Source organism: Micropterus salmoides, unplaced genomic scaffold, assembly GCF_014851395.1.
Source record: "Micropterus salmoides isolate LMB-PRFRI ecotype aquatic unplaced genomic scaffold, ASM1485139v1 Ms_hic_scaffold_17, whole genome shotgun sequence".
Taxonomy (NCBI): Eukaryota; Metazoa; Chordata; class Actinopteri; order Centrarchiformes; family Centrarchidae; genus Micropterus; species Micropterus salmoides.
In genome coordinates, this window is record NW_024040817.1 from 4,732,255 (window position 1) to 4,745,825 (window position 13,571).

The 13,571-nt window shown below is 45.7% G+C and overlaps 1 protein-coding gene across 7 annotated transcripts in view; it reads right to left on the bottom strand.

Annotated features, from left to right (window-relative positions):
- LOC119906713 (semaphorin-6D-like) overlaps window positions 1–13,571 on the bottom strand; it is a 195,838-nt gene that overhangs the window by 99,180 nt on the left and 83,087 nt on the right. For 6 of the 7 annotated variants that reach the window (XM_038724036.1, XM_038724035.1, XM_038724034.1 and 3 more), the window contains one exon: window positions 1,452–1,559. The exons of the other annotated variant lie outside the window; for it this stretch is intronic. The gene's annotated coding sequence lies outside the window, so the exon portion shown is untranslated. The remainder of the gene's footprint in view (window positions 1–1,451; window positions 1,560–13,571) is intronic. 7 annotated transcript variants of the gene reach the window in all.

Consider the following 13,571-nt stretch of genomic DNA (forward strand, 5'->3'; position numbering starts at 1 on the left):
AGGAAGAGGGGGAGAGAGAGGGAGAGAGCAAGGGGGGTGAGGGGGAGAGAGAGGGAGAGAGAGAGAGAAGGAAGAGGGGGAGAGAGGGGGAGGAGAGGGGGGAGCAAGGGGGGGTGAGGGGGAGAGAGAGGGAGCGAGAGAGAGAGGAAGAGGGGGAGAGAGAGAGGAAGAGGGAGAGAGAGAGGGAGCGAGAGAGAGAAGGAAGAGGGGGGGAGAGAGAGGAGAGCAAGGGGGGGTGAGGGGGAGAGAGAGGGAGCAAGAGAGAGAAGGAAGAGGGGGAGAGAGAGGGGGAGAGAGAGGGGGGAGCAAGGGGGGGGTGAGGGGGAGAGAGAGAGAGAGGGGGAGAGAGAGTGAGAGAGAAGGAAGAGGGGGAGAGAGTGAGCGAGAGAGAGAAGGAAGAGGGGGAGAGAGAGGGAGAGCAAGGGGGGGTGAGGGGGAGAGAGAGGGGGGAGAGAGAGTGAGAGAGAAGGAAGAGGGGGAGAGAGAGGGGAGAGGGGGAGAGAAGGGAGCGAGAGAGAGAAGGAAGAGGGGGAGAGAGAGGGGGAGAGAGAGGGGGGAGCAAGGGGGGGGTGAGGGGGAGAGAGAGAGAGAGGGGGAGAGAGTGAGAGAGAAGGAAGAGGGGGAGAGAGAGGGAGAGCAAGGGGGGGTGAGGGGGAGAGAGAGGGGGGGAGAGAGAGTGAGAGAGAAGGAAGAGGGGGAGAGAGAGGGAGAGGGGGAGAGAGAGAGAGAAGGAACAGGGAGAGCGAGAGAGGGAGAGCAAGGGGGGGTGAGGGGGAGAGAGAGGGAGCGAGAGAAGGAAGAGGGGGAGAGAGAGGGAGCGAGAGAAGGAAGAGGGGGAGAGAGAGGGAGCGAGAGAGAGAAGGAAGAGGGAGAGAGAGAGGGAGCGAGAGAGAGAAGGAAGAGGGGGGGAGAGAGAGGGAGAGCAAGGGGGGGTGAGGGGGAGAGAGAGGGAGCGAGAGAGAGAAGGAAGAGGGGGAGAGAGAGGGGGAGAGAGAGGGGGGAGCAAGGGGGGGTGAGGGGGAGAGAGAGGGAGCGAGAGAGAGAAGGAAGAGGGGGAGAGAGAGGGGAGAGAGATGGGGGAGCAAGGGGGGGTGAGGGGGAGAGAGAGAGAGAGGGGGAGAGAGAGTGAGAGAGAAGGAAGAGGGGGAGAGAGTGAGCGAGAGAGAGAAGGAAGAGGGGGAGAGAGAGGGAGAGCAAGGGGGGGTGAGGGGGAGAGCAAGGGGGGGTGAGGGGGAGAGAGAGGGGGGGAGAGAGAGTGAGAGAGAAGGAAGAGGGGGAGAGAGAGGGAGAGGGGGAGAGAGAGAGAGAAGGAACAGGGAGAGCGAGAGAGGGAGAGCAAGGGGGGGTGAGGGGGAGAGAGAGGGGGAGGGGGGGTGCAGAAGGGGGGATGCAGGGGGGGGGGGGTGCAGAAGGGGGAGGTTCGTGTATATGCAACTTCTAAAGATACTTACATTCTGAAAGCAGGCGACGCCCTCGGCCAGTCAGATACAGGAAGTGCTCACTGCGTTCCAGGAAGTAAACAGGAAGTCAGGAGGCGGGGGTGGACCCCCTCAGACGTCCTGCAACACCAAAACAAAACTTTATCGATTGTGTTTTTTCAGCACGGAGCTCGTACACGAGGGACAGGAGACGTTAGAGGGGGCGACGCCGGTGCGTTCATCGAAGCGATGCATCTCTGTCTGACTGACGCTGGACGCTCCTCGACCTCAGCGGTCGCCATCTTGGCCACGTAGCGGAAGGGGAGGGACCACCAACATATTTTCAAACTCGTAGAAATGGCGGCCGAGGAAGCCGAGAAGTACGTTCGTTTTTAATCACACATAACTGAAGTCAAGTGAGCTGCAACAAGCTGGAAGACATTCGAGTGACAATCGCGGCCAAATTATGGCGATAATGATCCGCGTGGTTACAATTCGAAGAAGAAGAAGGTGGAAGTACCCGAACTGAGACAAAGGCTCAGGCTGGGTGTTTGTTATTTTCTATTTATTTATTTTTTAGTTTTTTTTTTTTCTAATCAATTGAAGTTTTTAAATGTCATAAAATCATTTTGTTGTTATTGTTATGAGATCGTTTCATCCTCAACACCAAATTATCATTTTTGCGGGAGAAACAAACACGTTTTTTTCTCCAAACCTTTTTAAAACAAAATTTTTAGCAAAAGCTTTCAAATGTTTCATTGATGTCGTCTAAACATCGTTAGCAACCAAAGACGAAGTTGCTGAAATTAAAACCAGTCTGGAATAAACAAAGTTAGGATTTAAATCCGTGAGCTAGTCCATAAATCTGATATTTATAAGAGACCTGACAATTAAGTACAAGTCATTTTTATGCTAAGTGTGAATTATTGCGTTAGCTAACAGCCGTTTTCTCTAAATGACTTGTTTCCTGTCCGCAGAGTCATTTTCCTTGCCGTTCAAAGCTGTTAGAGCATCATAACCTTGACATCTACAGAGGGGTTTTTAAATATCTTTCATCATTCTTATTTTATGTGGCATTTTTTCTGTAAAAATGTGGGAAAAAAGGGTTCGTCACACATTTGAATCCATTAAAAACAATATTTTGATAAACTGTTCTGTAAATGTCCGACCATGTGGTATATCATCATTTATTTATTTTGATTTCATTTTACCAGGAAGTCTCACTGAGATCAAAAAGAGAGACCTGGCCAAGTGTTGCAGCCATACATAAACACAACATATTAAAATGCTACATGCAACCACGACAAAATTCACAAAAAAAAGCAAGAAAACGCAGTTTTCCGCAGATCTGTCAAAAATCCCTGGTTACAGTAAAAAGCAACCACTTGGAGAAGCGTAGCTGGTAACTAGCAGAACTGAGACAGAGAAGAGTAAAGAGGTAAAGGTGGAAGTTTGCCCAGCATGGCTTTAAAATATACCAGTGCTGTTTTCTGCTGGTGGTCAGTGATGTCCAACTCATCAGATCATAAAGAATCCAATGGTTAGAGTGACGGACTTTGCATTTTTAATAAAGCACAATCAAATCACAATAAAAACTAAAAAATCACCTGACTCTTATCAATGTGTTGGAAAATGGATTTGTGTGATATGCAAATCAGATCATGAGAAAATACCTCATTTGCATATTAAAAATTACATACATAAAAATTGTAATAAAACAAGCTTCTATTTATGTTTAAAAATATTTCATGCATGCATTTATGCCAGAACAGAAAACAATTGTTTAAAGAGGTGGTTTTCTGCTTTTTGGCTTGTTCCCTCTCCTTTATTGAGTTATAAACCTTTTTTGTGCATGTAACAGGTTTGCAAAGTGAAAAAGCCCAAAGTGAGTTCCCATCTCCCACAGAAAACTCTGCTCTGAACTGAAAACAGCTCGTTTGTAGTCCAGCCGCTTCCCTTTCATCCTTGTGATGTCATAACGCTCGCCGAGCGGCTACTCCGACACGCCCTCAGAAACAGCGAGCTGCAGCACACAGCTCTCCTCTCCCTTCCAAACACTAGCTACCCTCCAGGCAGTCAGTGGACAGAAAGTTGTTCCTGTGATGTAGAGACAGAGCTCAGTTAAAACTTTATGGATACAGATTAATAACTCACCGCTCTGAAACTCTCGCTCCAGTCCGTGTTGCCGAGCCGGTCGGCAACACGTACGGCTGAACCCGAGCTGTTTACCGGCTTCTCGCTGACCCGCCCTTCTCTGCTTCTGATTGGCTAGTAGTCCTTAACTAGGAACTGAGCATGTGCAACTCCCAACAAAGATCATTTAGAGACAAGATGTATCACTCCATAGCTAAAACGAAGCCTTCAACACAGGCTGAAAAGAGGCACACACGGGTCTTAACAAATCCACCGTTCTTGGTAATTTTGTGCCGGTTCTCGATTCCCAACCCTAGAATAAACAAAGTGGACGTCTGGAGATCAAGTCTCAGGAGGTTTCATATCTCATCTGATGGCAGAAATCCAGATCCAAACCTTATCAGCGGTTCTTCGTCCTGAAACCGAGCTGTTGGACGGATGAGTTAGGAGGACTTATAAACACACAAACTTCAGATTAACATCTAGAGGGGTGGAGAGGCTTCCTGTGGATCCTTTGGTACAGTTAGATTTTAAGACGAAGAAGAGAGTGACTGTTAACGAAGCCGAACTGCCCGCACGTGGTAGGGAGGCGGAGGCGGCAGGATATTTTGCATGAGTTAACCTTTCCGAACGCTAAACAGGAGCCACTGAGACGAGCAGTGCCCAATTAGAGGCGACCTCCCTTAACGAGGTCAAACCGTGGAGGATCATGGGAGAATGCAGGGAAGCACAGGAGCAGATCAACAGAGTGCTGGGTTTTCTCTAATGAAGACAGAATGTCCCAGGTAAACTTTCATTTATATCAGATCAACAGCTGGAGCCCATCAACTTCCTGGTTCTGAATCAGTTTGAGTTTTAATACGTCAGATCCACTGGAATTTTTTCCATTTACACATTTTATTCTCAGTTTGGGGGAAAACCTGCTGTTCAGCCAACAAGAAGTTTCAAATCAAGCTCTGAATTATTTTTGACTCGTTCTAGGAATTTAAAAAGGTCACCTGACGCCCCCGGGGGCACCACGCGATGCAGTTTGAGAAATTAAAGTCTGAAACTAGTATTGCATCACCCTATCCATGCTGCACACCTCTGTGAAGCTCGGAGGCTCAAACCACAACAAACACCCACCAAACACCGATCATCTAAATGAGCTTACATCACAACATAAATCGCTCTGTGATAACTGTACATGGCTGCAGTCATAAGCATCCAGATATCTTTAATCCCAACATATCCTCCTGTCAAACCTCTCAAACCAAAGCTAGTCTCCCCCTGAGATCAGCTGTACAGCTCACATCACTCAAATCACTAGAATTACAGACTAATTAGTTGTCTAAAAGTAACAACAAACGAGCCAATATAAATATACCATTACAACCGCTGCCTTACTTTAGCCGTTTTTGCCGTTTCCAGTCCAAAGATCAGCTGATTTGTTGCTCCGAGTATTGATAATTGCGCAATGAAAGGTCTGCTCAATACTGCTCGACTGACCAATGATGGCAGGGGGGGCCATCACTGTGATGTTCCGTTCTGACTTCTTTTGGTCATAAAAATATTGATCAATACTTACCGTTTTTCATCTTTTATTATTTCCTTTCAAAACCAAATCAGAAAAAAAACAAAAAACCAAGTAGTTTTTTGGTTACAAATTTTTCCAAGCCATTATCTGGCGGGCCAGAACAAAGTCTAACCGAACGGAAGCATGTGCACGTTTAGCTCAGTCGGTACCGTGCGGGACTCTCGATAGGTCGTTTGTCAGATTGAATCTATCTTATTGTGGATATTTGTTTCTCCCTTGTTCAACATGTTGAATAAAAGGCCAGTTTTGCACATGCTCACATAAAGCCGTTATCAATGTATTTATTTTTATTTTTCTGCTATCAAAGCAATCTGGCCTATTGCCGACCACTGATTTAAACAGTAAATGTTGCCAAAATATGGACATTTGCCTGGTGTATGATAACTGTTTTATTTTAGTTTATTTTCATCAAATTTACAGTTACAACTGCATTATAATCTATTTGATGATGGTTTTGATGATTTATTGCATTAAAATACAGCTTTTTTTTTTTTTTTACCAGGCGAGGATGAAAATATATCATATGAATTATGCATGTAGGCCAAATGGTTGAGGAGTTATTCCTGATTCATTTTAGGTATCTTATTTTAGGCGAAATCAAACTCCAACTTTGGGAACATCCTTTTTTAATTTTGATGTTTTGGCTTTTCTGAACTTTATACCTGAAGAACTAGTTTTTGGGACTTAAAACGCTTCATGGTGAAGGAGGAAACTGGAAAACAACCTCACTGCCTGAAACGGATGCGGTCGCCACTGAAATCAGACCCTCTGATTGGCTCTGTGGTCAGCGATCTCATCATGGTTACCGCTGTGATGGCTTACAGCTTCATGTCAGAGAGATTTTTCTGTTTATCCATCGGTTACATCAGTCATTCAACATATTAAAGCTTTCAACAACAAGTCTGATCTTTATCATCCTCCACACACACGGGGTTTGTTTGTTTGTAGTAAACTAATCCCACATGTGATCGTTTCCAGAGGTTAATCCTCTCTCTGCCTCCCTCTCTCACTTTTACCACACTCTGTCAGTGTCACTCTCTCTTTCCCTGCTGTTATGGATTTATGTTTTTCGCTGACACCTACTTTCCTTCTTCGTCCGTCTCCTCCTCCTCCTCCTCTTATCTGTTTAACCATCCATCCCTCTATCCGTTTTCCTCTTCCAGCCTCACGACTTTACGTAATCTCTGAAAATCCAAACAGCATAAAAGCTTTATTGGCAGTAAGAGAGAGTTTGTGCTGCCAGAGCTTTCACAAGAACACGATAAGCGAAATAATAATTACCAAACATGGAAACATTTTAATAAAGAAGTCAGATTAGTAAACAGCGTTGCAGCAGTGGTGTTTAGAGATGGGGGTTCATAAACTAGAATTTATGGCCCTCTAATGCACCGAAATGTTTGTCCATCCCCTCCTGGAAACATCTGCGCACATCAGGATGTTTCAAAAGGCAGCGTGACGTCATCTGGTTTGCTTCAAGTGGCACACATCAGAACACTGTGGTCCGCGGCGCTGTTGATCAATGCTGCAATCCATAAACGATCAGTCAGCGGTCGTCCCGTCTGATCAGTCCAACCCTGCTGTCCACCCCCCACTTCCTGTCCTCGCCCCTGTGGCAACATGAGGCCAGTTGACGAGCTCCATCGAATCCTCCGTCTCTCATTCTTTCTTTAATGAACTGGCCGTCGTCTTCATGTCTATTAGACTTCTCAGGAAAAGCCCTCCACAGCCTCTTTACTCTCCTCAAAAACGTCCAACCTGACTTCCTAAAATCTTTTCCCCCCACTATTCACTTGGCTGTTCACCTGATACTTTGCTTTTTACATTCCAATAGCTTCACAAAACCACTGTAAATGTACAAACATGTCCGTGTTCACTTGTTATTTGTCTTTTCACAGTGAACTAACAACATAAACAGCCCATCCTCACCTGAAAAACAGCGTGACAGACAAGACATGTCAGCAAATGCATCTGCATCAGTCAGTTGTTTTTTTTCCCCTCACTGAAGTTTTCTTAAAAACAGTGTTGCCTCGTCCTCGTCTCACCCTTAACGACCCATCGTTCTGTTTTTTTGTTAATTTACAGCACTGCTTCACTTTTTATATTCTGTGAGAGTGAAAGAAGGGATGAGGAGAGAAACTCAGGATTCAACAGTGAAGACAGGAACATGCAGACGAAGAAGAGCATTTAAGATTTGAAGGAGGAATCTGATTCAGAATCGGCTCAGGAGTCTGGAGGCACGTGAAGAGCCCGCAAAACAGTTTTACGATGCCGTTCATGGGATGTTTTTAATCAGTGAAGTCTGTAAACTTCGCTTCAGCCCATCCTCACCAGAGAAACCGCCGAACCGTCGTTCATTATTTAGGTTTCTTGTTAGGCCACGACCTTACGAGGCAGAAGAAGTCAGGTGACGTGGTATAAAGAACGTCAGGAAGTGGTGGGGTGGATGGAAACCTGACCAAAGTAGCAGTTTCACAATGTTTGCCACGTGTCACACATCATGTGACTTAGGTCACGTGAAGGTCCGGTACGCTTGTTGCTGGACTGGTACTCACCAACGCTCACACATGTGGTTTTGGAACACTTGACAATCGACCTATTTTGTCATTTAGGACGCTTCCGGTCTGCGACGCGAAGCCAACGCGGAAGTCCCTTAAACCCGCATTCTCTCCAGCAGCCAGCAGGGGGCGACTCCACCAGTTGCAGACAGAACTGTGATTGTATAGAAGAAACTGTTTCTACTTGTCAGCTGATTTATTCCCTCAGTAAACACTTTCCTGATGAGTTTCTGGTCTCAGTCGCTAGTTTCAAGTCTTCTTCAACACAGCATGATGTTCATTTAGTAAATTATGGTCCCATTTAGAGGAACAGAGACCAGGAAGCAGGGGAGGCTTTAGGGCGGGGCTACAAGCACCAGGAGGCGTCTCATACGGACGCTGAAGGGTACCTTATACATCTAATAACGCTTAGTCAGCCTTTCTGAAAATGTCAGTATTTGATGCCCTGAGATGAGAACAGACAACAACACACGAATAATTATGAACAGGCACATTTGTGGTGACCTTCTTTGGCAGACAGGACCGCTTTTGTGCCACGGATCTTGCTGGTGGTACGGATTCAGCACTGACGAGCTCCAACGTCTCGTCCGAATACGGTCACGTTCGGTGCCGCTAGTTGCAAAAACTCAACATGGCGGCACCCTATCGGCCAAACTCGAGGCTTCAAAGAGGCGGTCCACAAACCAACGGGTGACGTCACGATGACTATGTCCACTTCTTGTTTACAGTCTGTGATTATAAATCTATTTTAATTTATTCTCTGGTTCCCGTTCTTGACCACACGTGGCACACCAGGCTGACATTTAAAAGTACCGCGGTAATACAGGGCAGTTGGTAAGCAGCGTGCGTGGGCGTCCTTTTGTGTGCCAAACCTCTCCAAAATGGCTAACGTGCTTTTTAATGTTTCAAACTTTTTTTTGACAGACAATCTCCTGGAGCATTTCTGTCAACACATATTTACAAAAACTAACTTGTGGTATAAAAAATGTATGTGTCCAAACCTTTTTGTTCATCATCTCCCCTTTTTTTTTTTTTATCTTCTCTCTATTCGCTTTGTATCTTTGTCCATCTTCCCCTCGTCTCCTTTTCTCTCGTCTTTCAAACTCCACCATCTTCTTCATTTTCTAATCACTCTTATCGACTGAATCGTGTCGCCCTGTTTACTCTGATTTCTCCTCTTCCATCGTCTCTGTTAATTAATTAAACCTCCTCCTTTTCATCACTTTAAACTCATCTTCATCTTGTCTCCGTCCCTCTCCGTCTCATCAGACCGCTCTGCTAATGAACACGCTGTAATTCACATCGTCTGTCCGTCTCCTCTCTCTCGGTCCTCGTCTCCTCTTACTTCACGTCGTCCCTTCATCTGTTTCGTCTCACTTATCACCTCATCTCCGAAATTTGTCAATCTCTTTGTCTTCTGTTATCAGTGGTCAAAAACGCCTTCTTTTTTAATTAAATATGGATTTAGTTTAGTCTTCTTCCTTTTTGTCCTTTGTCCACCTTTCAATTAAGATACTGAGCAGGACTGTGTTTGTTGAAAGTGAAGGTCAACTTCCCAACGCCTCCCTTTACCCGTAGAAATTAAAGGGGACCTGTTAAGCTTTTTATATATTTTCTTACAATGTCAGATGTTCATATTAAACATGACCAAAGTTTCAAATAATGAGGTCAAAGTATTTAAAAGAAATCCCTTTGAGCCAAAACCTCAGATATCCCCCTGTTCCGGGGCGGAGTCAGAAGCCTCTACAGCTCGTTTCAGACAGAGGCTGAAATGAGGGCCTGCATGAAGAGCAAGTATAAGATAGAAAATTATTTTTTTGAACTTTGAATCGTGCAAAGCTGCCATAGAGTCACAGAGCTACAATATAGGACTGGAAAAGCAGTTTAATAGGTCTCCTCTAATAAGTTGCCCTACATGGCAAAGTCTAATACAAATCCATTCTAGGCAACCATGTTGTTCACATTTTACTTAATAATGCGGACGCTGTGTTTCCGCTGTTGACCCCGTGTGATGAAATGATCGTCACTGTGATCACTTTGCAGAACCTCAGAGTATTATTAGAAATGCTGTGCAGGGTGTTCAGTGTCTGATAAACTCAAGGACCTGTAACTCAAACTGAAACCGCGGATCACATTTCATCATCTCACCTGTACGTCAACGTCTTTTTCAGTGCTGGACGCCCGGTAAGCGAAGCAGCCTGGATGCCCTTCTCTGTAGCTCCTTCCTCCTGCTTCTTAAGACGGCGTGGGCTGTATGTAAACCCTCCACCCTGATCTGCTCTAAGCCGTCCAACAACAACAGTGTTTCTGTCAGCAGCAAAGTGCAACTCCACAACGACGCCTAGCAGCTCCAGTACAATCCAAGCTGAGTCTCATTACGTAGCCACAGCAAGCAGTTTGTAGTTTAAAACAGAGGGAATGGTGGGTAAAAAGACACGACTAATATAGCCAGTTTATTTAACTAATATTTTAAACACTGCTGTATAATCAAACCGCCTCCTGTCCACTGTGGTTAACGCATTTCCAATGGTGGAATCGGGTACAGAGAAAGTGGTAGCTGCCTTCTCTCCTCTTGCTGCGTACGCAACCCGTTCTTACTCTCAAGTCGTCACACGTGGACGGTCAAGCCCCGCCAAAAAGTCAACCTTAATTGTTTTTATTGAAGTTACGTAAGTTATGCAGGTAACCTCACTTAATTTACGTAAGTTGACTGATGTTCGTACCTTAGTGATGTTTGCCTAAAGCCGACCAAACTGCGACGTTTCACAACGTTAACGAGTATTTTATTTTGAAAGTGTAACCAGACCTTGCAGACCGTAAAAAAACTCTTAATTAATAGCCGCGTCCCCCCGTTTACTGGCCTGCTGTGGGAACACATTTAGACAAATAAACGCAGGTCTCCATTAAAAGCCTGGTCTGTGTTTTATAGAAGTTCTTTGGATGTATGAAACTTCTTAAACCTCGCGGGGTCGCCGCTTTAGCTGCTTCTAAGCTGCTTAGATCGTTAATCCAAATATTAATCTTTCAACGTGTGATCAATGTGTCGGTGTGGACATCGTTACATCAGTTAGATTCCTCACAAATCAATCGTTCTGTTAATTTAACGGAAGCAACGAGCCCCAAAGTCTAATTCTTATAGATTTACTGGTGTAACCTGCCTGGTACAAGAGATGAAAGTGCCGACGCCCGTCACCTTTGAAGCGCTCGAAGTCCGTAAGTAATATTCTGTTTGAAATAAATAAACTGTTTCATAGCAGCCTATTTCAGTTTTGTGCGAAAGGAATTAAAGACACGGTCAATTCAGCGATTTTAGCAAATAAAAGCCCGGGCTGTTAATCAAAGCGGTATTTATTCTTGCTAACTTGATCGCGGAGCCCTAAACGTCGAAAAGCAACGTTAAAAGGTAACGCAGGGCGTTAAAACCAAGCGTCCATATGTGACAGGTTGGCTGAGGCAACATATCGTCACGTTTACAGCCAAGGGTCTCGGTCTGAAAGCCTCTTCAGGACGAGCTGAGGAGGCCGCGTAAAGGAAACTCATTTCAGCAGCTTGTTTCACCACACAAAGCTGCTGAGGGTTGGAGCGTACAGTTGACCCCGTCGAATCCAGAGCTTCACCTGCAGAGTGTCCGTTTTATTGCCGACGCCGCACATCCACCCGTCCACCGTCTCCCAGCAGATTCAGAGTGCTGACTCTCAAACCCTAAAACCAGTAAATCACTGCACCATCATCATCATCATCACACAGTGTGAAGGGCAGGCAGTTTTTAGATCCTTCTCCCTCTGAGATGTTCCATCATTTTGTTCTCTTTTGATTTTCTTCTTTCTTCTCGCTCTGTTGTTTGGGAGTAGAAAAGTTCTGACAGCCTCTTGATTTCTCGGCTTCAGAGCGTCGAGCTGTCAGGCAAAGGAACGTCTTTATCAAACAGGAGCGTTATAATCACAGGAGAATCATCGACTCAGCTCAGAAAGAAGAAAAACATCCTCCACCTCTCCAAATTACAGCCTTCACTTTTAAATTTCACATAAAGCAATCATGACTCATTGTTCTGCACGTTTCTGCTTTCACAGATGGCTGATTACAGTTCATCCGCACAGGTCGCTACTGTGGATTTTAATCACCGCCACTCGCTGTCACCTCACTTCACCCCCTGACCGATCAATTATTCATTCAACGGCGCTTCACATCCGGTCGTACCTGAACCTCAAACGGTTTGTTGAGTTTTTGTTGCACGCTGGATCAAAGACTTGTCAAACGTAAGACGTCAAGTCATCTTCAGACCTTCGATCCACCGTCGACTGTCACTTTATCAATAACAGAAGCCCCGTCGCAGGACTGGTGAGTCAGAAATGAACCAGCTGCAACCAACCAAACGTCAGCTGTTTGAATGATCATGTTTGTTTGCCTGAGATGTTTGCCTCCTCTCAAAGCTGGACAAACGCTCCCAGCTGAGGGGCGGCAGGTACATACAACATGCTGTAATGTCCTGCTCGGGAAGGAAAAGACTTTCATAAATTCATGTCGAAGTTCACAACTGTCGATTTAAGGGACCCGAATCATCGGGTTCAACATAATGAGCAGATTGTACAGGATAATAATTTCTGTTCGCCGACCGCGAGTTAACGTTGAACAAAGGGGAACTTTAGCAACACAGGAAATGCATCGTTGGTCAGTCACACAGGCGTCAACAGAAGCTAGTTTTCAAAGACACTGGCACTAACGCGGCTGCACCGTAACAGGGTTTCTGCCGGTGTCAGCCAGTCCAGTTTAAGACCCATCTAAGACCACCATGAACGAAATTTAAGACCTATATCACAATATCAACCAAAGAAAACCGCTAAATGAAATGCAGCCACAAAATAACTTGCAGAGTAAATAAATGTAACAGCACTGAACGAAGGTTAGATGCACTGTTGGAAAACAGTAAATCAGCGGCGCTCGTTCACTAAGTAGCGACAGACGAACTGGGGGGGGGGGTCGTGCTCCAATAACACGAAAGCTGCATGTTGGTCTTTGTAGTTGAAATTAGCGACCAGCAAAGGATAAACTACAACCCCACAGCACTGTGTGAGCATTTCAATGAGCATTAGAGGCAGCGTTACATGGACGACCTGTTGTTCAATTATTTAAGACCTACAATACAAACTCCAGCAAATTTAAGACTTTGTAAAGCCTAAAATTTTGATTTTGACATTTTAGACTTTTCGAGACCCCGGGGGACGCCACCATGTTTCCACCCCAGTTCTTTGTTCGCCGCTCACACTCCTGACGCTGCTCGTGAATCTGTTTCTAACGGGATGCATTTGTTTCTTTGTGTCAGTTTTCCTGCAGTTTGTTTACAGCAGGGAGAAAAATCAGAGGAAGAGAGACTCAGAGACTTCCTGGGTGTCAGAGGTCAGAGAGGTCACAGATGGAGAAAACTGTTGCAGACAACAAACAACATCAACTTAATTGGTGCTTTTCCCTGCAGCCCGGAGGTCAAAGGCCTCAAGACGACTGAAAAACACTCCCTGTTTGTTGTCGACAACGTTCAGAGCAGGCCGGGCTCCCACTCGGTCCGGCTCTCCTCCCTGCCGCGTGGGGTCGAGGGTTCAGAGAGGTCAGCTGGTTCCCAGCGCAGCAGCTGAAATCACCACGTGGCCTCGAAATGTGAATCCTTCTGCCGGGACTGAGGACACATGTAACGATTCAAATCAGCTTCGATCACATGAAAACAGCTCCAGAATACCTGAGCAACACGCCGGAGTTTATAGTGATGTGCTCTTCTGGTGCGCGGGGCTCGACAGCCTTTACGTAGTGAGGGTACCTCAGCACGCCACAAGCCGCCTGAGACGAAGCTCCTCGCCGTCTTTGGCCACATCAGAAATCAAAATGTTCCCTCAGAAGCTC